At 41.3% G+C, this 23,412-nt stretch overlaps 1 protein-coding gene across 1 annotated transcript in view; it reads left to right on the forward strand.

Moving 5' to 3' along the window:
* Positions 1-23,412, forward strand: part of LOC149201411 (uncharacterized) — a 408,568-nt gene that overhangs the window by 270,807 nt on the left and 114,349 nt on the right. The gene's annotated exons all lie outside the window — the stretch shown is intronic.

A 23,412-nucleotide genomic window follows, 5' to 3' on the forward strand; every position in this document is an offset into this window, starting at 1 on the left:
GCCTCATTGTAACACAGTTCAGAGGCATGTAGCCATCACATCTCTTCTCAGAGATAAGCTACCATCGCCCTAGCTAGTTTATTTCCATTTCTGTTTGTAAGCATATTTCAGTATTTTCCATTAATGAAATGAAGTATTATTTCCGCTGCATCTTTGTGTATATGGTTATCTCTGTAATTTGTTGCGTTCCTGTTTAAATCCGGATCAGAGGAGACTCCCAGTACAACAATGGTCCTTCTAAAGAATGGGATGTGAATGCAAAAAATCCTGATTTGGATCTCTCTCTTGCAGCCTTATAGTCTTTATTGTACTTGCAGCCTCATATATTAATATAAATAAAGGCTGATTTTGAGATTTGGATATATAATAAAGGTTGTTTTTGGATATTCCGATATTTTTATTTTCATTATGTGATCATTCATGAGTAAATGTGATGTAAATTAAATCTTAATGTTTATGTGTAATAAATTATAATGTATCATTTATGCTTTATGATTGCACATATATGTATTTAAATATTTTCAATATATATATATATATTTGCGTTTCCCCGTTTCCAAAATTTGGGGAGGTCACGTTTCGTATCGCTTCCCGTTTCAGAAACTCGTACCCGTTTCCCCGTTTCGTGCAACTTAGGCATGTAAGAGGAGTGCTATGACGAGTCTTCAATGTGCATAAGAGAGTGTAAGAGAGTACAATGAAACTATTAAGAGAGAGAGGGGTATGAGTGCCATCAAGGAGAGAGAGAGATCGAAAGTGGCATGATTGAGTGCCAAGTAGGAAATATGACATGTATTTCTATTTTTATAATAATATTACAATATCATAAGGATAATAATAATAATACTGATAATATTGATAATTAAGTAAAAATGAGCAATTAACACTGATTAACAATAATAAGTGATTTTCCATCATATATACTTGGTTACCAATTGAAGAAGGTAATTTACTATTTTTGGAAAGTCATGCTTGAAATGATATACATGACTTTGTATTTTTAGAAACTCACTCTAAAATAGTTGGAAAGGAGATTGTATTCAAGGAATTTCATCCTTATATGCCAATTTTCAATAGATATGAACTCTTTGATGATGTGGATTTCTTAATGATATGGACTCGTTGTTGATGATGTGGACGAGATTCACTGGACCCAAGAAGACTAAGATCAAAAGGGAGCTGACACACTCTCTAGAGATAAGTACTTTCTTGATTGTTTCTATTTTTGTTTCATTATGAGTCTCTTGTCTTTGTATGTTTTTCTTGGTTGTAGTTGTTCTTCCATGAGGATTGCAGGACCATGATGAAGTATGTCAAGGTTGTGGCAATCGTTGTAAAGATGGAAGAACAAAGTGACAAGAAGACTCGTGATTGGACGAACCTTGGACTTAAAGGGAGCGGACAAATTGAGGAATGTTTTAATCTATGTGACTCCCATGATGAAGATGACTAGAAGCTTTGAAGAGCAATGTTCATCTGAATGTGTTGAAATGAACACATGCTTTTTCTGCTATGAAAAGGATTGCGGTTCTCTTCGTCCCGTGTAAGAGGAAGTTGATTGCTGAATTGTAAGATTGAAAGTATGGCACAAGGGTAGTGAAATATTTGCTGAGGTTGTGGCATAATGGATCGTGATTCCATGGATATTTGTTTGAGGAAAAATTTGAAGAAGTTGTGAGACTGTTGATTTGACGAATTCCTCTAATTGGCTCGTTGAACCACATGATGCTTGAAATTGTTGTCTCTATTTGAACTAGATATATTTTGGGTGTTGTATTGGTTTGGATGACATGGATGGTCCTGCTACATGTTGTGCGATTGAAGCTGGAAATGTAACTAATTTCTTAAGTTGGTTGTTGATGATTGGTTTATAAGCCACTCATTGTCTGATGTTTGCTTCTGTGAGAAGCCTCTTATTGTCTAATGGATTTGACTATGGCACAATTTTTTATTGATAAGCAGGGTGTTGAAATTTTCTTCTGTGAGAAGCCACTCATTATCTGTTGGGTTGTTTGCTTCTGTGAGAAGCCCCAACTGAAGCTAAATAACTAGATGTTGTTGTCTGCTGATAAAGTATTAAAGTCCGCTATGGCTATTTTTCTAATGTTGAGTTGGTTGTCGATGATTATGTGAATGGGTTGAGAGTGTTATGTTAGTGTTTGTATCATCTGATGTGTTCTAGCCACGAAATTTGGTGGAGAGGCTAGAATACATGAGATCTCCAAGACCCATAAACTGTTTCTGGAAATTCCTCCTAGAAGTGACTTAATTAGATTATTAACCAATTCTTTTAATGTTCATAAGTCTAAACTTAGGAAAATTGGTTAATTAATCAGTATTAATTTAGTCAAGGTGAGAATCATCTAGAAACTAACACGGATCGATTCCAAGATGATCCTAGCCATCGATTAAGATTTAATCTTGGCCGTTGGAGCTCCAACAATGGATTATAAGAGGAAGTCGATGGGCACTTGGAGAACACACTTAAAACACTTGAGCAGTTCGATTTCCTTGGCATATCAATTTCCTGAGTAGCAACAGTCAGTTGCCGAAGAGAACCAAAGATCGAAGCAGTCATGAGGGGCAGGGATAGTAATCTGGAGGAAGTTTTCCAAATCCGGAGAGGCAGCAGTAAGAGGGCCAAGTTTTCCCAGTGAGGTAGCGCAGAGGATTGCGCAATTGCTTCAGACAGGTCAGTTTAATTTGTTGAGGAGAAAATTCGTACTCAGTTCAAGTGGTCGGGTAGAGGTTCCAGAGGGTCGTAGAGATGATTTCCTAAGTAGCCTTAGGATTTGGAAAACTTCCTCCAGATCACTGTCGGAAAAAAGCAAAGACACATAGAAGGGGAATTTTCTCCTCATAGAACTTTTCTCGCCAAGAGTTCAAATTTCTCACTTGTCGGGCAACAATGCTGAGCAGTGACTAGAGGAGTCAATTCGGCAGTTGGGTGAGATGGCATCGCATGGGCTCAGAGATTAGGATAGGTTGGAAGGAGCTTCGAACTATGTCATGTGGAAGACCAGAATCTTATTTGTTCTTGAGGAGTGCGATCTCGAAGCCTACGTCAAGAGTGTTGTGGCTGTTCCTACTGACAATGATCAAAAGAAGAAGTACAAGGCCGAGTAGGGGAAGGCAAAGAGGTTCATATTCGATGGAGTTTGAGATCATGTGGTCCCGAGAGATGTGGGAAGCTTTGTCTTCACTATATGAAGGCTCTTCTGAACAATGAAAGATGTACCTAGAACAAAAGCCGCAGTGGACATTGATGCAGGAGGGAGAAGGAGTTAACTCCTACCTTCAGCGTCTTCAAGACACCAAAGACTAGCTTGTTGCAGTGGGGTCTACTCAGTCTATCGCGATGGTAAGGACGACCTTGAATGGAGTCTCAGATGAATGGCAAGTCTTGTTCCAAAGTATATTGGGCAGGGAAAGACTACCTTCATGGGAGGAGATGTGGGCAGCTCTTCAATAGGAAGAATTAAGGAGGGATCTAGTTAAGGTCAACCTCAATGGCAGCAGTGGGAGTGGCACGGAGACCAAGGAGGAGGAGGAGAACGTAGCTCTAGCATCAAAGGGATAATAGAAGCAGAAGCAAAAGGACATTTCGAAGGTGAAATATTTCAGATGTGGTGAGATGGGCCACTTTGCATCCTAGTGTCCTTTGAAGCAAAAGGATAATGATGAGAAACATGATCCTAAGTGATCTGTTAACTGTCGTGGATATTCCACTGGACAGTTCATCACAACAAATCTGATAATATTATATTAAAAATATGAGATTCCACACTATTGCAGTTTTATTTAATTTCTAGATCTGTAGATTTTACTGTACTTAGTGCATGCATGCGAATATAAATTATGCAGAAAACTAGAGAACAAATAAAACAAGCTCACACACACATAAGAGACAAGATATGCTCTCTGTGAAACCCTTTTGAGAGAAAACCCAACTGGAAGGTGAGGCTGCTTTGCTCTGTTTTTCTGTCTGGAAATATAGCTGCAGATACAAAGAAGTAATGTTTGTGGCCCGTGGGCTGCTACAGTGCACAAATCCTCTCTATGTGCTCTACCTCCTATCTCTCCTGGATATCTTTGCTCATCTTTTACTATACTTAGTGCATGCATGCGAATATAAATTATGCAGAAAACTAGAGAACAAATAAAACAAGCTCACACACACATAAGAGACAAGATATGCTCTCTCTGAAACCCTTTTGAGAGAAAACCCAGCTGGAAGGTGAGGCTGCTTTGCTTTGTTTCTCTGTCTGGAAATATAGTTGCAGATAGAAAGAAGTAATGTTTGTGGCCTGTGGGCTGCTACTGTGCACAAATCCTCTCTATGTGCTCTACCTCCTATCTCTCTTGGCTATCTTTGCTCATCTATGGAACAAATGCTCTCGAAAGAATGGAATGCCTCTTCCTCCTAGTGGCTCGGTTATAACATAGCCCGATAGCCTACTAGTGGTCAAGTTTGACTACATCAACTCTTAACTAGAGTCACAAAATAGACTCTTCTAGAGTCTTATACATCACAAACACGTGGCTAGCCCCTTTTCCATGAATAATGTGGGTTGACATGGCATCCTCCCGAACTATAGGTGTGAACATAGGAAGGTCAACTACTGAGTGGGATAAATTTTGCATACGGACTCCAATTGACACGATTCTTATGTTGTTGGAAAGATTTTTGTGTGTAGAACAACATGGAAAGTTTTACCACCCCTCCCCCCCAAAACATCGTTTGATGCATCAAAACACTCCCGGAAGGTTTCAGACCCCGTTTTGCCAAATTGGGTCTCACCAGTAAAAACAGTCTCGTGAGTTGATTTCTCCACTTTTTCCACTCCAAATGCATCAAGATGGATGACAAACAATATAATGATCCAATTCAGATCACTAAGGATGTTCCAACAAAGATTGACGAAGATGAGTTTGCCAGATCCAGATCCGGAGAAAAGTTCTCTAAGGAGAAAATTCCCCTTCTATGTGTCTTTGCTCTTTTTTGACAGATTTCTGTCCCGGCAGAAACTGCTCCCTTCAAGCACTATGTTGAGGCTCTGCAACACTCTCTCTGCCTCTGCAAACTCACGAGTTGGAAATCGTACCTCTCAGTCAACTCTCTCATAGAGATTTCCTTGGAATCTCTGATTCCTGGCAAGGATTGCGCAATCCCTTCAAGGGGATTCGAATTGCTACCAAGTGCAACTCTTGGCCTCTCTACTCAGTGCTAGATCTGCTCTTCCTATTGCAAAGTCAATCCTTTGATACCATGTGAAAATTTCTAATCTTCAAGGAACCCCTACTGTAGCAAATCTGAATCTACTTCACCTACTTGATTTTAATGTACATTCATCAAGTTATTCTCTGAATACTGAAGCAAATTACTGCTGCAGCCTACACTACTTTAATATTTGATTACATGAAACAGAGAATTGAGCAAAGAACAAGATACATAGGACACAATTATTTTTGGACAAAATAGTCCCCAGAAAAACCTAATGTGGGAAAACCGATGCAGTAGCTTTGAGGGTTTTCTATTATTAAGCAGTAATTGTGAATACAAATGCTGGATGCCCTCCCAACAATCCAGTGACAGAGAAAATACAATGGCGGAAAAATGAGTGAGTTTTACCTCACTTCACCTAGCAGATTTTGGCTGATCCGACAACATAACTAACTAACCCCGAATACCTCTGTGCTAGCCCTATGTTAGCCTTAGAGGCCTTGCATCATCCTTACAGGCTTTGCGTCAACTTTGCGTTGTCTCTTCTTCCCATTGCGTCAACCTTGCCGACAATTCCGACAGTTCCCCGACAGTTACAGCTTTCTGCATGGAGGGCAGCTTTTGCTTCTGCGCTGGCCCTTCTGGTTCTGTGTCAGGTCTGCGTGGGCCTAGATTGGCCCAACGTCAGTCCTTCTGGCTGCTGTGCTGCCTCCACTAAGCTTCTCTCCACCTCTCTGTGAGTACTCTCAAACTATCCCGCCCTCTACTGCAATTGATCACCTAGTTCGAATTTCTCAGCTTCCTAGCCCTAGAAATCGAACTCTAGATCAATCTATTCTCTTAGTGTGTGTTTCTAAATGAACCCCAAGCCTCCTCCTTATACTTTTCAGTTGAGACTTCAATGATCGAGATTAAGTCTCTAATCAACGACTAAGATTAAAACATGACTTGATCCACCATCTAGATCATTCTCACCCATATTTTGATTAATACCCATTAATATTTTAATTTTCCTAAGTTTAGACTTAGGAACCCCATTAAAAACATTAATTATTTTAATATAATACACTCCGGGTGGAATTTCACCAAACAGTTTTTGGATTCTTTAGAACTCATGTGCCTTAGCCTCTCCACCAATTTTCATGGCTAGAGCACATCCGATGCTGCCAAAAACTAAAATTCCCTCTTAGCGAGGAAAGTGCTCTAGCAACAATGTCCAACTACATGCTTCTCCTTTGAAGCATCTCCTTTCTGCACTGTTTACGCCACCAACACTGTGCTGTTATTGCTACTGTACTACTGCCCATGACACTGCCATTGCTAGATCTGTACTAAAACTCTCTCTCAAACGCTGCATCTGCTATGTTGCTAGCATTGCCTTTGCTAACACTGCATTCGTACTACAACTTAGTTGCTGAGAGAAGCAATTGAAAAACATCCAAAATTAACTGAACTTAACTGTGTTCAACATAATACCATTAATGTTGGAATCTGATTGCTCTAGTCTCTGACCCTCTGAATCTTTTACGCTACTGCTGACTTCTGCACTGTGCCATTTACATTGCTGCGAACCTTTCTCTACACTGATCAGTCTCAGGCTACTGCATATGTCTCTCCAAACAATCCACTGCATCATTTGACACTAAGTCCGTCTTGCTACTGTTGAATCTTGGGCTCCTATAGCAAGGAATTGATCCAAGAGGTGGACTCCTCAAGGATCCTTCCCACACGTAGTCCCCCCGACTACAGTGCAATATCGCCCCATTTCCCTCCTAGAGATGCATGGGCACTCATGGAAAACTCATCTTCGTCGATCTTTGTTGGAGCAGCCTTAGGATCATGTTTCTCATCCTCATCCTTTTGCTTCAAAGGACACTGGGATGCAAAGTGGCCCATCTCGCCACATCTGAAACATTTTACCTTTGAAATGTCCTTCTTCCGCTTCTACTTCTTCTGTCCCTTTGATGCTAGAGTTGCGTTCTCCTCCTCCTCCTCCTTGGTCTTCGTGCCACTCCCACTACTGCCATTGAGGTTGACCTTAACTAGATCCCTCCTTAATTTTCCCTATTGAAGAGCGGCCCACATCTCCTCCCATGAAGGTAGTCTTTCCGTGCTTAATATACTTTGGACGAAGACTTGCCATTCATCTGAGACTCCATTCAGGATTGTACTAACCATCGCTGTAGACTGAGGAGTAGACCTCACTACAGCAAGTTGGTCTCCGGTGTCTTGAAGACGCTGAAGATAGGAGTAACTCCTCCCTTCTGCATCAATGTCCACTGCAACTTTTGTTCTAGGTACATCTTCCGCTGTTTGGAAGAGCCTTCATATAGTGAAGACAAAGCTTCCCACATCTCTCGGGCTGTATCCTTGCCCTGCAAGTGTGAGACCACATGATCTTGAACTCCATCGAGTATGAACCTCTTTGTCTTCCCTTGCTCAGCCTTGTACTTCTTCTTTTGATCATTGTTAGTAGGAACAACCACAACACTCTTGACGTAGGCTTCGAGATCGTACTCCTCCAGAACAACTAAGATTCTGGTCTTCCATATGACATAGTTGGAATCTCCTTCCAACCTGTCCTGATCTCTAAGCCCATGCGATGCCATCTCACTCAACTGTCGAATTGACTCCTCTAGTCACTGCTCAGCATAGCTGCCTGACAAGTGAGAAATTCAAACTTTTGGTGAGAAATGTTCTCTCGGGAGAAAATTCTCCTTCTATGTGTCTTTGCTCTTTTCTAACAGATTTATGCCCTAACAGAAATTGCGCCCTTCAAGCACTGCGTTGAGGCTCTGCAACACTCCCTTTGTCTCTGCAAACTCGCGAGTTGGAAATCGTACCTCTCTGTGGACTCTCTCAGAGACAGATTTCCTCGGAATCTCTACTTCCCGATAAGGACTGCGCAATCCCTTCAAGGGGATTCGAATTGCTACCAAGTGAAACTTTTGGCCTCTTTGCTCATCGCTGGATTTGCTCTCCCTGTTTCAAAATCAATCCTCTGATACCATGTGAAAATTCCTAATCCTCAAGGAACCACTACCGCAACAAATCTGAATCTACTTCACCTACTTGATTTTAATATACATTCATCAAGTTATTCTTTGAATATTGAAGAAAATTACTTCTATAGCCTACACTACTTTAATATTTGATTACATGAAACATAAAACTGAGCAAAGAACAAGATACATAGGATACAATTTTTTTTGGACAAAATAGTCCCCGGAAAAACCCAATGCGGGAAAACCGGTGCAAGAGCCCTGAGGGTTTTCTATTATTATGCAGTAATTCTGAATACAAATGTTGAAAGCCCTCCCGACAATCCAATGACAGAGAAAATACAATGGCGGAAAACTGAGTAAGCTTTTCCTCACTTCACTTGGCAGATTCCAGTTGATCCGACCACAAAACTAGCTAACCTCGACTACCTCTGTTGTGGCCCTCCGTAGTCCCTGTGTCAACTCTGCGCTATCTCTTCTGCCCACTGCGTCAACCTTCCCGGCTGTTCCGACAGTGCCTTGATAGTTTTGGCTTTCTATGTCGAGGGCAGCTTTTGCTTTTGCGCTGGCCCTTTTGGCTTTGTGTTAGGCCTGCGTGGATCCAGATTGGCTCAGCATCAGTCCTTCTAGCTATTGCGCTACCTCCACTAGCTTCTCTCCGCCTCTCTATGAGTACTCTCGAACTATCCCTGCCCCTCTGCTGTAATTGATCACCTAGTTCGAATTTCTCAGATTCCTAGCCCCAAAAGTCAAACTCCACATCAATTTGTTCTCTCCGTGTGTGTTTCTAAATGAACCCCAAACCTTGTTCTTGTCCTTTTTTGTTGAGACCTCAGCAATCGAGATTAAGTCTCTAATCAACGGCTAAGATTAAAACTTGACTTGATTTGAGTTCTAGATCATTCTCACCGATATTTTGATTAATACCCATTAATATTTTAATTTTCCTAAGTTTAGGCTTCGTAACCCCATTAAAAATATTAATTATTCTAATAAAATACAATTCGTGTGGAATTTCACCAAACAGTTTCTGGGTTCTTTAGAACTCATGTGCCTTAGTCCCTCCACCAATTTTCATGGCTAGAGGACATCCAATGCTACCAAAAACTAACATAGCTCTGTTAAAGAGCTCCGTTAGTGGCAGCAACAATAGTGGATCGAAGATGGTGAAGGAGGAGGAAAATGTGGCCCTCGCATCTAAGGGTCCTAGTGAGGGGAAGGGGGAGCAGGGAAAGAAGAAGAAGTGTGAAAATTTCGAAACTCGAATCCTATTGCAACAACTAGAAATAATTCTCTTAGTTGTTAAATTAAATTTTAACGATTTATTTACTGTTTGCTACAACAGATACTGAATCAATCACACTGCAACCTACACAAATTAAACTGCGGAAGAAATAAATGTTGGAAGAAATGCTAGCACACACATAAATTTACACAGTTATTTTTGGACCAATGTCCTCAACCTAACTTGGGAAAATCGATGCAGTAGTGAGGGTTTATTTTATTAAGCAACAATGAAATCTGAGTACATCTGTGGATGCCCAACTGGCAATCCAAACAACAAGAAAACCTAGGCAAAATACTGAAGGGAATTACCCTTCTCCCACAAGCAATCTCTGGCTCGAATTTCCTTATCAAAGCTCGGCCTCCTGGAGCTCTGCGTCAGCCTCTATACTGCTCTGCATAGTTGGTAGGATGACTTGCTTCAGAATGGGCTCCGATGAAGTTGTTCTACCTTTGGATGCTGAAAAAATTGCCTCTTCGGCCCTCTGGACTTCTTCTCGACCTCTGGAAATGAGAACGACTTTTCCTTCTTCCAAATTGAACTGCCTCATTGAAGCAATTGCGCTGTCCCTCATCACTATCTCTGGGATAACTCGGCCCTCTTGTTGATGCCTCTCCAGATTTGGAAAATCTTTCCTCCAGATAACTGTCTCTGCCCCTCACTCACTTATTCAATCTCATTCGCTCTCTCTCTAACAACTGTCTGCTGCTACTTTGGAAATCGATCTGCTCATGATATCGAACTGCTCAAGTGATTTCTCCAAGTCCCATCGACTGCTTCTTATAATCCTCTGTTGAGACTTCAACGACCAGGATTAGGTCTTAATCGATAGCTAGGATTAACTTGAAGTTGATCTGTGAGTTTCTAGATGATTCTTGCCTTGACTTAATTAATACTGATTAATTAACCATATTCCCTAAGTTTAGACTTAGGAAATATTTAAAAACTGGTTAATAATTTAATTAGGTCATTTCTAGGCGGAATTTCCAGAAACAATTTCTGGTTTTTGGAGATCTCATGTATTCTAGCCTCTACACAAAATTTCAAGGCTAGAACACATTCGGTGCTACAAAAAATAACACTCCCTCTTAGCGAGGAATGTGTTCTAGTGCTACTACACACCTTGTAGCAGTACCCTGTCTCTGTATCATCTTTTGTCATGTTGCTGATGTCTGGCAGCTATTGCCCACCAACCACTGCACAACTCTGATATAGGCTGCATCTATGCTGCGACAGACCTCGCTTTATTGCTGCCAACATTGCATCTGCACTGCAACTCCCTCTCATCTGTTGCTACTACAACTGCAACATCTGCAATTGAAAAGCATCCAAAATACTGAATCAACTATGTTCAGTATAATGCATCTGTCATTAGATAATTTGTGTTGTTGTTGACTCTGCACTGTTGCCAACTCTGCACTGCGCTTCCTAGCATCTAACTGCTATTGGTCTCTGCAACTGTCACTCCGGCATCTGACTGCATCAAATCCCACTGATCCATCCCGCTACTGAGTACTGTGGGCCCTTGTAGCCACGTAATGATCAATGAGGTGGACTCCTCAAGGATCCTAGCCATCCGAAGCGCTCTGGGGCTATAATATCAAGTCACGCCACCTCACTCTTGGAGGTATATCAACAATCATTGCGAATTCTTCCTCTAGCCTGGAGGACAACCTATCGATCTTTGCTCGAGCTGCCCATTGGTCCTACTTCTCCTCCTACTCCTTCCTGAGGACACTGGGTTTTGTAGTGACCAAGCTCACCACATCTAAAGCACTTGACTTTTGACAGGTCCTTCTTCCTGTGCTCCCCCAACCCCTAATTGCGACCCTTAGATGCGAGGGCCACATTCTCCTCCTTTAACTGCTTCGATCCGCTGCTACTGCCACTGATGAAGCTCTTTAGAAGACCTTGCCTCACTTCCTCTTGCTGCAAATCGATACACGTCCTTTCCCACCTTGGCAAGGTATCTTTGCCCAAGATACTTTAGATGAATACCTGCCACTCCTCTGAGACACTGTTGAGTGCCATTGCACTAGCTCTGTGGGTTTAGGTGCTGCCCCAATAGCTGCAAGCTGGTCCCAGGCCTCCTGAATGCTAATGAGGAAGGGGTCTATGCCTTGCCCCTTCTACATGCACCTTATCTTCTCCTCTAAGTACATCTTTCGCTGCTCGGAAGTACCCTGATATAGCATGGAGAGGGTCTCCCACATCTCTTTGGCAGTATCTTTGCCAGCTATGAGTGAGACAATATGATGCCAGACTCCATCTAGGATCAACTTCTTTGCCCGTGCCATCTCCTTCTTGTACTCTTTCAGCTGATCTGCATCTGCGTGAACTACTACCACTGCATCAATATGTGTTTTCAGGCCAAACTCATCTAGAAGGAAGGACATCCTTGTCTTCCAGATGACATAGTTAGAAGCTCCATCCAACTTGTCTTGATCACGAAGCCCAGCGGTGGCCATCTCAACAAAATGTCGAAAATATCCTCTTTCCTTCGTCTCAGCTGTTGCTTTGCTATTCACACTCCCTTTTGGAGTGAGAAGATCTTCTCACAACGACTGCTGATCTGCAAGGAAAAATCAAACTTCTTGAGACTAGGAGTTCCCTGAGGAAAATTTTACCTCTATGTGTGCTCTTCTTCCTTCCACTCGATGCTGGCTCTACTTTAGCGTATTGCTACAAAATGTCTGTGTCCAACTAGGGATAAGCTCAACAAAGAAATCCGAGTTGCTCCCTTTGCTCTGGAATCACTCTATCTAGAAAGATCAAATTTTTTTGCCCCACTCAAAAAAATCGAACCTCCACCAGTAATTCGCCCTTTTGGTAGAATGACTGCGCCGCCCCTGGGAATTTCAGTTTGCTGTCCACAATGAGCAACAAAATTCTCTCTGTCTCTTGGCTCTCCTGCTAATCAACTGCACTTTGATACCATGTGAAAATTCCGAAAATCGAATCCTATTGCAGCAACTGGAAATAATTCTCCTAATTGTTAAATTAATTTGTAACAATTTATTTACTATTGCAACAACAAATACTTAATCAATCACACTGCAACCTACACAAATAAAACTGTGGAGGAAATAGACGCTAGAAGAAATGCTAGTACACACATAACTTTACACAATTATTTTTGGACCAATGTCCCCGGAAAAACCCAACTTGGGAAAACTGGTGTAGCAGTGAGGGTTTATTATATTAAGCAACAGTGAAATCTGAGTACATTTATAGATGCCCAACTGACAATCCAAATAGCAAGAAAATTTGGGCAAGATACTGACGGGAATTACCCTTCTCCCACAAGCAATCTCTGGCTCGACTTTCCCTATCAAAGTTCGGCCTCCTAGAGCTCTGTGTCAACCTCTGTGTTTTCTGCGTAGTTGTCTAGACGACTTGCTTCATGCTGGGCTCTGATGAAGTCGTTCTGCCTTTGGATGTTGAAAAATTGCCTCTTCAGCCCTCTAGGACTTCTTCCCGGCCTTTAGAACCGAGAACAATTTTCCTTCTTCCAAATCGAACTGCTTGGCTAAAGCAACTGCGCTGTCCCTCAGCGCTGCCTCTTTGGGATACTCGACCCTGCTGCCTCTCGGGGTTTGGAAAATCTTCCCTCCAGATCACTGCCTCTGCCCTCACTCACTGCTTCGATCTCACTGGCTCTCTCTTCGACAACTGACGGATGCTACTCTAGAAAGCAATCTACTTATTAAATCGAACTGCTCAATTGATTTCTCCAAGCCCCATTGACTTCTTCTTATAATCCTCTATTGAGACTTCAACGACCAAGATTGGATCTTTAATCGATGGCTTGGATTAAATTGAAGTCGTTCCATGTGAATTTCTAGATGATTCTTGTCTTGACTTAATTAATACTGATTAATTAACCATATTCCCTAAGTTTAGACTTGGGAAATATTTAAAAACTGGTTAATAATTTAATTAGGTCATTTCTAGGTGGAATTTCTAGAAACGATTATGGGTTTTGGAGATCTCATGTATTTTAGTCTCTCCACAAAATTTCAAGGCTAGAACACATCTGATGCTACAGAAACTAACAAAACTAACAAGAAGGACCTGTGAAAGGTCAAATGCTTCAAATGTGGTGAGCTTGGTCACTACTATACCTAGTGTCCTCTCAGGAAGAAGGACAAGGAGGAGAAGCAAGACCAACAGGCAGCTTCAGCAGAGATTGACAGGTTGTCCTCTAGGTTGGAGGAAGACTTCGTGATGTTCACAGATATACCTTCAAGAGTGGGGTGGAGAGATTTGGTACTGTAGTACTAGAGAGCTACCTTCAAGAGTGGGGTGGAGAGATTTGGTACTGTAGTACTAGAGAGCTATAGAGATTGGGCAGGGTCCTTGAGGATTCCACCTCATCTATCATTACCTAGCTACGACGGCCTACAATATTCAGTAGCAGGATGGATCAGTGGCAGTTGATGCAGTCAAAGAAAGAGTGATAGTTGTAGACTAGTAGCAGTCAGAGGCAGGGGAGCGCAATGTAGTGTTGACTGCAGAGCAGGTGGCTCAGTGCAGAGTTGGCAGCAACACAAATTCTTCAGTGACAATAATTTAGATGCCCAACTGGCAATCTAATTTGAAGAAAACATTGACAAAAATATTGTGAGAATTTGTTCTCACTCAATAGCTATTTTTTGCCTCTGAAATAAGTTACCCAACCTCTGTGTGAGATGCCCGTGTCAGCCTCTGTGTAGTCCCTACGTTGGCCCTCTAAAGATTTTGGCTTCCTTTCTTCGACTCTTCTGGGAACTGAAAACTTTCTTTCGGAATGATGTTGCTCTCTTGCTCCACCTGCTACTCACCCTCTGGCTCTATCTTCTTCGCTGAGCCACTGCTACTGAGAAAATCGAATTCCCTGAGCAACTGAGTATCTGCATTGGATGATCTCCATCACCACATAGACTTTCTTTTATGATCCACTGTTGGAGCACCAACAACCAAGATTAAATCTTAATTAATGGCTAGGATCATTTTTGGGTCGATTCATGTGAGTTTCTAAATGATTCATGCCTTATCTCAATTAATACTAATTAATTAACCATATTCCCTAAGTTTAGACTTAGGGAATATTTAAAAATTGGTTAATAATCTAATTGAGACACTTTTAGGCAGAATTTCCAGAAACGATTTCTGGGTTTTGGAGATCTCATGTATTCTAGTCTCTCCACAAAATTTCGTGGCTAGAACACATCCGATGCTACAAAAGCTAACACTCTCTCTTAGTGAGGAATGTGTTCTAGCATTGTTGCCCCCTGTAGCAACACCCTGTGTCGGCATCATCTCCTGTCACATTGTTGATGTTTGGCTGTTGCTGCCCACCAACCACTGCGCAACTCTAATATACACTACCTTTGTGCTACTACTGACTCTGCAAAACTGCTTCCAACACTGCATTTGCACTGCAACTCCCTCTTCATCTGTTGCTGTTGTAACTGCAACATCCAAAATAGCCTATCCCTGCTACTGAAACGGGTTCTCCACCATACCCCTCTGTTCTCTGAAATGGACAAACTTAGCTCTCCGTAGAGCTTTCGTGAGTATATCTGCAACTCGCTCTTCTGTGGGAACATATTGTAGCTGGACTACTCCTTGCTGTACACAATATCTGATGAAGTGACACCGAATATCAATGTGCTTCAACCTGTCATGAAACACTGGATTCTTAGAGAGCTTTATGCAACTCTGATTAACGCAATAGACACTGGTCACCTCCATCCTCTGCCTGAACAAGCTTACTAGCAGCTTCTGAAGCCATATAGCTTCGCAAGTAGTTGTGCTAGCTTCCACATACTCTACTTCTACAGAGCTCAGTGCTACTGACTTTTGCTTCTTGCTACACCAAGAAATCGTCCCTGATCCAACACTGAAGCAATACTCGGAGGTACTTTTCCTGTCCATTGAATTGCCTACCCAATCTGCATTTGTGTACCCACAAAGTCTAACGTCATCCTCTCGAGTATATTTTAACCCATACTCGACTGTGCCTCAAATGTATCTTAGAATATGCCTCGCTGCTGCCCAATGTACCCTTTTCGGTTTTACCATGAACTGACTAAGGGTATTGACTGCAAAGCAAATGTCTGGCCTAGTGTTGACCATATACATGAGAGACCCAATGAGTTGTCTATACAAGGTGGGGTCGACATCCTTGTCATCTGATGCATCTGTCTTCTTCCAGTTGGTAATCATGGGTGTAGGCATGGGTTTGCAATCTTACATTCTGAACCTCTTCAGAATCTCTGTAGCGTATCTTCCTTGCCTAAGGAAGATGTCCCCATCCTTCTACCACACGTCCAATCCTAGGAAATAGTGCATCAACCCCAAATACTTCACATCAAATTCTGCTGTGAGGTTCCTCTTGTAGTCCTCTATCAACCCTGATGATCCTGTCAAGAATAGATCATCCACATACAAAACTAGAATGAGGGGCTCATCTTCTACCATCAAATAGTAAAGGTTGGGATCTGCGTCACCCTTGACGAACCCCATTTGCTGCAAGTAGGTGTCAATTCTACCATGCCATGCCCTGAGAGCCTACTTGAGCCCGTATAGAGCCTTCTTCAATTTGCACATGTGTGCAACTCTCCCGAGTCTCAAAGCGGTCTGGTTGTTCTATGTACACTTCCTCCTCTATCACTTCGTTTAAGAAGGTTGTCTTGATGTCCATCTGGTGAATCTGCCATCCCATCTGAGCTGCTAGAGATATAATTGATTGGATGGAAGTTTATCTGGAAACTGGAGCGAAGGCTTCGTCATAATCTATCTCTTTCTTTTGTGCATACTTTTCCACATTGCTGCCTGCCGCATATTTGATCTTGCAGATCCATCTCGAACCTACAACTGATCTGTCTTCTGGCCTGGGCACTACCTCCCAAACATCATTCATCATGATAGAGCTATACTCTTCTACCATGGCATTTATTCACACTAGATGTTGTGCGGCCTCCTAAAAGATGGAAGGTTCTGTAACTTGAGCTACCAATGCTTGGTATTTGTCAGGTTTTCTGCGCTGTCTCTTGCTCGTCCTAGGAGTCCCAAAAAGCTCCTCTGCATCCCTTAATTTTTGACGAACCTCTCTACTGGCTTGACCACTAGTTGTGGGAGGTTCTGCTAACTCCTCCTCATCCCGTCTCTCTACTCCATTTGCTGAGAACTCCTTGGATTTCCTGCCCCTGAGGAAATACTGGTACTGGTCACAGTACTTGACCCTTGTGACTGTCCTCCTGGTTGTCCCACTCGCTGCTCCTGTGGTTGCCCCTGCTGCTGCACTAAAGGAGCTTTTGTTGACTGATTTTGATCACTGGTAGGCATCTCTCGAGACCTTCTGAAAGCTCAGTCCTCCATGAACTTCATGTCTCGTCTTACTACTATCTTCCTACTATTGGGAATGTAGATTCTGAATGCCTATGATTGTTCACTGTACGCAACAAAAAACCCCTTCTCTGTAGTCTAATCCAGTTTGGTCTTTTTATCACTTGACACGTGACAATAACCAACGTTGCCAAAAATTCTGAGGTGGTTAACTTCAAGCTTCTTCTCCGTGAAGGCTCCTTCTAGGTTTTCTTCCTCAATGCTCTATGAAGAGTCCTGTTTTGAATATACACTGTTGTGTTACATGCTCCTGCCCACAAAAATCTGGGTAGGTCTTGGGCATATAACATAGCCTTTGCAGCTCAAACAATGGTTTTGTTTTTCTGCTCTGTTACACCATTCTGCTGTGGATTATATGGAGTTGTCTATTCTCTCTTGATGCCTTCCTTCACACAAAAATTTGTGAAGTCTTTATCAATATACTCTCCACCATTATTTGAGCGAAGTACCTGGATCTTCTTCCCTGTCGCATTCTCCATGAGAGCTTTAAACTCTTTGAAACGATCAAAGATCTCATCCTTGGTCTTCAAGAAGTAGATCCAGGTTTTCCTGTTATGATCATCAATAAAGGTGATGAAATACTCAGTAGTGTTGAGCGTTGTAGTGGACATCGAGCCACAAATATCTAAGTGTATAAGTCCTAACATGCCATCAACTCTGCTGTCACTCCTCAGAAATTATGCCTTAGCATACTCGCCAAGTACGCACCCTCTGCACACATCATCATGTTCAGTCCCTAGTTCAGGAACCCATGTTAAGGTTTCTTTGAGCATCCTGAGTGCTCCATGATGTAGATGCCCCAATTTTTTGTGCCATATAATTCATTCAACTCCTTCCCACTGCTACTGTCGTTGCTTATTAGTGCCATTGGAGAATCGATTTGTAATCAATACAACCTGTTACTTCAAACTCCAATCTGTCTTACTTTCTTACAACGCGGGTGCTTGACATACACTTTCCTCCCTATGAAGTGAACATCATACCCTTTATCGTGTAACTGGGATATTGAAATCAAGTTCATACCCAATCCCAGCACATGCAATACATCTGAAGCACTGGTGCTTGCTCCTGACTCCCCGTGAAAATCTATGGTACCTCTCCTTGCTCGAGTACATTTTGTTCAGTTTCCCATAGTAATCTGGAAATCCATCTGCTACTCTTTATAGTTAGAGAAATATTCTCTAACCCCTGTCATGTGAGCTAAAGCTCCACTGTCTATGTACCAGACTCCCTATGAAGCTGATCTTGCTAAGCAAGCAAATTCGTCTTCCAATCTGGAAGACAAATCTGAAGTCTCCTGAATGTTATTTTTGTCCATGTTTAAATTGGAACAAATTTAGTGTGCCATTTCTCTTTTCCTCCTGACGCAAATTCTGCCGCCTGCAACAAAACTTTTCTGCGTCCAACTAGTATTTTGCTCAGCGGAAAAAGAGACTAAGCTGCAACTACTCCCTCTGATTGTTGGAATCACTAACTAGGCAATTTGATTTTCCTACCTCCTCTCAACTAAAAAAATCGAACTGCTGCCCTAGCAACTCGAACTGTTTGATCTGGGTTCTGCCCAGTTCCTGTGGGAATTTTGAACTACTGCTCCCTTTGAACAACGAAATTCCTTTTACTGCTTTTGAGATTCCTGTCTGATCAATTAAGCTCTGATACCATGTGAAAATTCTATATATTGCAACTAATTTACTATGGCAAATAACGAATAAAATCACAATTGCAATTTTCACCATACAAATACCGCGGAAAATAAAATACTGGAAACTGAGAAATTCTAGCACACACAAAATAAAATTGACACCGTTATTTTTGGACTATTTTTCCCAGAAAAACCCAACTTGGGAAAACCAATGCAGCAGATGAGGGTTTTATTATTAATGTTCAACAACAAATTTGAGTACAATAATTTAGATGCCCAGCTGAAAATCTAATCTGAAGAAAACATTGACAAAAATATTGTGAGAATTTTTTCTCACCCTACAACTATTTTCTGCCTCCGAAATAGCTTTCCCAACCTTTGCGTGAGATGCATGTGCCAGCCTCTGCGCAGTCCCTATGCTGGCCCATTGAAGATTTCAGCCTTCATTCCTTTGACTCTTCCGGGAACTGAAAACTTTCTCTCAGAACGTTGTTGCTCTCCTGCTCCACCTATTACTCACCCTCTGACTCTATCTTCTCCACTGAGTAGTTGCTACTGGGAAAATCGAATTGTCTGGGCAATTGAGTATGTGCACTAGGTGATCACCATCAGCACATCGACTTTCTTTTATAATCTATTGTTGGAGCACCAATGGCCAAGATTAAAACTTAATCAATGGCTAGGATCATTTCTAGGTCGATGCGTGTGAGTTTCTAGATGATTCACGCCTTATCTCAATTAATACTGATTAACTAACCATATTCCCTAAGTTTAGATTTAGGAAATATTTAAAAATCGGTTAATAATCTAATTGAGATACTTCTAGGTGGAATTTCCAGAAACGATTTATGGGTTTTGGAGATCTCATGTATTCTAGCGTCTCCACAAAATTTCGTGGCTAGAACACATGCGATGCTACACAAACTAACGCCCTAAGTGTTGGATGCGGGTGTTATACCACTTGATCGCTAAGGATCAAGTTGGGCGAGCATCAGTAAGTGGACATAGGGTGTGTGATCTTTACCAAGGTCATTTATGACTGTCATGGACTTGGTTGTGGTAAATCAACCTTCCCTATTGTCGTTGTGGATCATTCTTCCTAGATAAGGTGAGATGAGATCTATGATATACTCTTTTAGGTCATGGAGCTTGACCTGGAGACCATTGGGTGTGTATGATTTTTACCAATGTCATTTATGATTGCCATGGACTTGGTTGTGGTAAATCAATCTCTCCTATCGTCAGTTGTGGATTATTCTTCTTCTATGGATCGAGTCACCATTGTTTTGTTGAGATGTGATCTATGGTGCAACCCGAAGAATAATTCCCTAGCTGAGAGGGAGTGTTGAGATTGGATTGTGATGCTATCTACTTTCCTTATGATGAGACATACATATGAGAGAGAATGAACATACGTCCCTGGCTAAGGGGGAGTGTTGAAAGTTGTAGGCATGCTCGGTATTTTTATCATGTGAGAAACTGAAAATTTGAATTTATGTTTTTCCTCCAAAATATATTTAAGTCGGCCTCCTTTTATACAAGTCGGTTGGGCCCCTAAGATCCACCCACTCAACCCCCCGTTGGAAGTCTATTTAAAGGAGAGACCTCCTCCACCATTTGCAATCATCAATTTGTCTCGTCTATCTTTGATCCATGAATTTCAGAAGGAGAATAGAGGACTGAAATTTCAGGAGGGTTTGGGATTTCTTCTTGTTCTTCTTTATTTGCTTGGCTTTCATCTTGATGTTGTTTCTTATGTATTGATGAAAACTCTCTCTCTCTCTCTCTCTCACACACACACACACACACACACACACAAACACACACACATACGGAAGAGTTTTTGGGTGTTCCCGTTGTGAGTTTTTCCCTGACCTCAGACCTAATTTTTGTGTCTCATCTCATGGTTTCTTGGTTATTTCTCTACTACTCTCTTCATGCTTAGTTTATGTATAACTGCTTAATGATGTAAAATGGTATATGAAAAAACTAATGCTAATAATGAATTTTGAAGCTGTTATTTGTGCGAGTAATTTGTTTTTGCTATGCCCTAGTAAAATCAACACACTTGTTCATTCCATAAATTGCCATGTGTCAACCTCTCATATTGCCATATATCACCCTACTATAACTACTATTAGACATGCCAAAAATAGCAGCCCCCCTAAAAGTTAGAAAAATTTAGAAAAATGTCTGGAACAGATAGGGTAATGCTACCATGTATGCTTAAAAATAAGCACTACTAAAAATAGAAAAGTATCCTCATGTCCACAATATTATACTCATCAAACTCAGATTTCCTTGGGGAGTCCAAATATGCTATCAACATTGCCATGTGAACACTGCTAAAAATAGAAACATCATGCACGTCGATGAAAACAGCCTCGTCGTACTTGGTTTTCAGTGGATAGTTCGAATATATAACCAGATTTGACATGCGACCACTAAAAATAGAAATATCTTGCATGTCCATGAAACCATACTCATTAGATTTGTCTTTCAGCAAGGAATCTGAATCTACAATTAAAATCAACATATAATTACTAATAAAAATAAAAAGTGCTTGCATGTTTCTCAAAAGTAGCTCATCAAATTTAGACTCTTGCAAGGATCCCAATTATACGATTATCCTTGACGTGCTAGTCTCCAAATGAAACCTACTAAAAATATGAAGTACCATGCATGTCACTTGGAGAAGTCTCATTGGAATCTTGAGTTCATAAGAACTTTAAATATGTAATCAATATTACCATGCAAGTGTCAAAACTTTGTCTCCCAAAAAGTAAGAGTATTGCTAAAAATAGAAACTCTCTCAAATCTGTGCAAAAACTATATTTGAACCTTCATTAAATCCATACTAGAACTAGTCTCCTTGAAACCAACCCATAGCCCAAGAAAAATTGTATTTGCATATGCCTCTGAACCTGCATCGTGATGAAATGTGTTGGTCATTAACCCTTTGGATCTGCAAGGGACAAATCTAGGAGTTAACAAGACCCCCTCCAAATAGTTCTCAACTTGTTAAATCACCATGAACATATGTGCCAATGAAGGGTGCACTCCAATAAAGTGTTGTACCATGTGAATAAAAGATATTCTCCCTAGCAAAAGCCCACGATGATAATAACAGGACATAAAGCCCAACCTAATGTGTGCCATGACCACTACTAATCAATACTACCATGCAGACCCCAAAACTCTATCTCCTAAAAAGTAAGAGAATTGCTAAAAATAGTGTTCCCCGGGGACTCGCCCCCCCAGGGGTCTAGTTTCCTCGCTCCCCCGCGCTCCGGGGAATTGGGGACGAGTAGGGGTCGTTTCCCCACACTCCCAAAAATGAGGAAACTCCGGGGGACGTGCCAGGGGCTCGTTTCCCTTTCCTGAGGGGGCGTTTCCAAAAAGGGGGACGAGGGGTGTCATGAGGGGACGAGGGGGGACAAGAACATGTTTTAATTTTTAAAACAAAACTAAAATTTAATTAAATTAAAACTAAAATTTAATTAACCTTAAAACTAACGCTCTTAACACTTAAGCGTAGGGTTTCATTGTTTCAAACTTCAGTTTTATTATGTTCTAAAGCCGCAAGCTGAGACCTCACACCCACACATGCACAGCTGAAGCCTGATACCTCACACGCACAGCTGAGACCTCACACCCACACACGCACAGCTGAAGCCTGATACCTCACACGCACAGCTGAGACCTCACACGCTCACACACACAGCTGACTCTTGAAAATTTTGACTCTTGATGTATCAGACTTGACTTTAATCTTTATAATTCTATAAAATTTGGACTCTTGATGTATGATGTATCAAACTTGACTTTTATAATTTTATGTCAATATTGAATATTCACTGTTCATAATAGGAAGTGCAACATCAATATGGTTTAAACTTTAAACTTTAATCATAATGTATGATGTATGATTATAAATTAGAATTTTAAATTTATATGATATTAGATAATGATATTCATATCAATGATCATGCTTTGCAGCTTTTCAATTCAAACCCAATTGTCATAGTGGACTCAATTAATAAAATATATTTTATATTTACAAGTTTTTAAGACCCTGACGCTCCCCCATGTTTCCATAAAAAATGGCGGGGAGCTTTTGCATAGGCTGCTCCCGCGCCCCCTTGCTCCCTCGCCCCCTCGTCCTGGAACCTTGGTGGAACATTAGCTAAAAATAGAAACTCTCTCAAATCTGTGTAAAAACTATATTTGGACCATCACTAAATCCATACTGCAACTAGTCTCCTTGAAACCAGCCCCCAGCCCAAGCAAAACTTTATTTGCATATGTCTTTGAACCTGCATCGTGACGAAATGTGTTGGTCATTAATCCTTTGGATCTGCAAGGGGAAAATCTAGGAGTTAACAAGTCCCCCTCTAAATAGTTATCAATTGGTTAAATCACCATGAACATGTGTGCCAATGAAGGGTGCACTCTAATAAAGTGTTGCACCATGTGAATAGAAGATAATCTCCCTAGCAAAACCCAATGATGATAATAATAGAACATAAAGCCCAACCTAATGTGCAGCACCACCAAGAGATTATGACATCAAAAGTCATCATCCAACCTTAGGACAAAGGTTAGATCGCCATCAAATCATATCTAGTACCACTCCTCTAACTCAAACTTAAGAAATAACATATCAATGAGGGTAATAAAATCATAAAACACATTCCCCCTAGGTGATGTTTAGCAAACATTACATCATAAAGTTGAATCACCTGGAAAAATCTCACAAAGGCAGCATGAATCATCTCACCATAGCTTATCATAAGAGAAGGGACATAATGAAGTGCTAACCCATCCAGTATGTTCCCCATCACATATCCAACACTTGAGGACCGTG

The sequence above is a fragment of the Pinus tabuliformis genome, chromosome 2_1 (genome assembly GCF_031772625.1).
Source record: "Pinus tabuliformis cultivar Carrire ecotype Pingquan chromosome 2_1, CPIR1, whole genome shotgun sequence".
In the NCBI taxonomy this organism is placed as follows: domain Eukaryota; kingdom Viridiplantae; phylum Streptophyta; class Pinopsida; order Pinales; family Pinaceae; genus Pinus; species Pinus tabuliformis.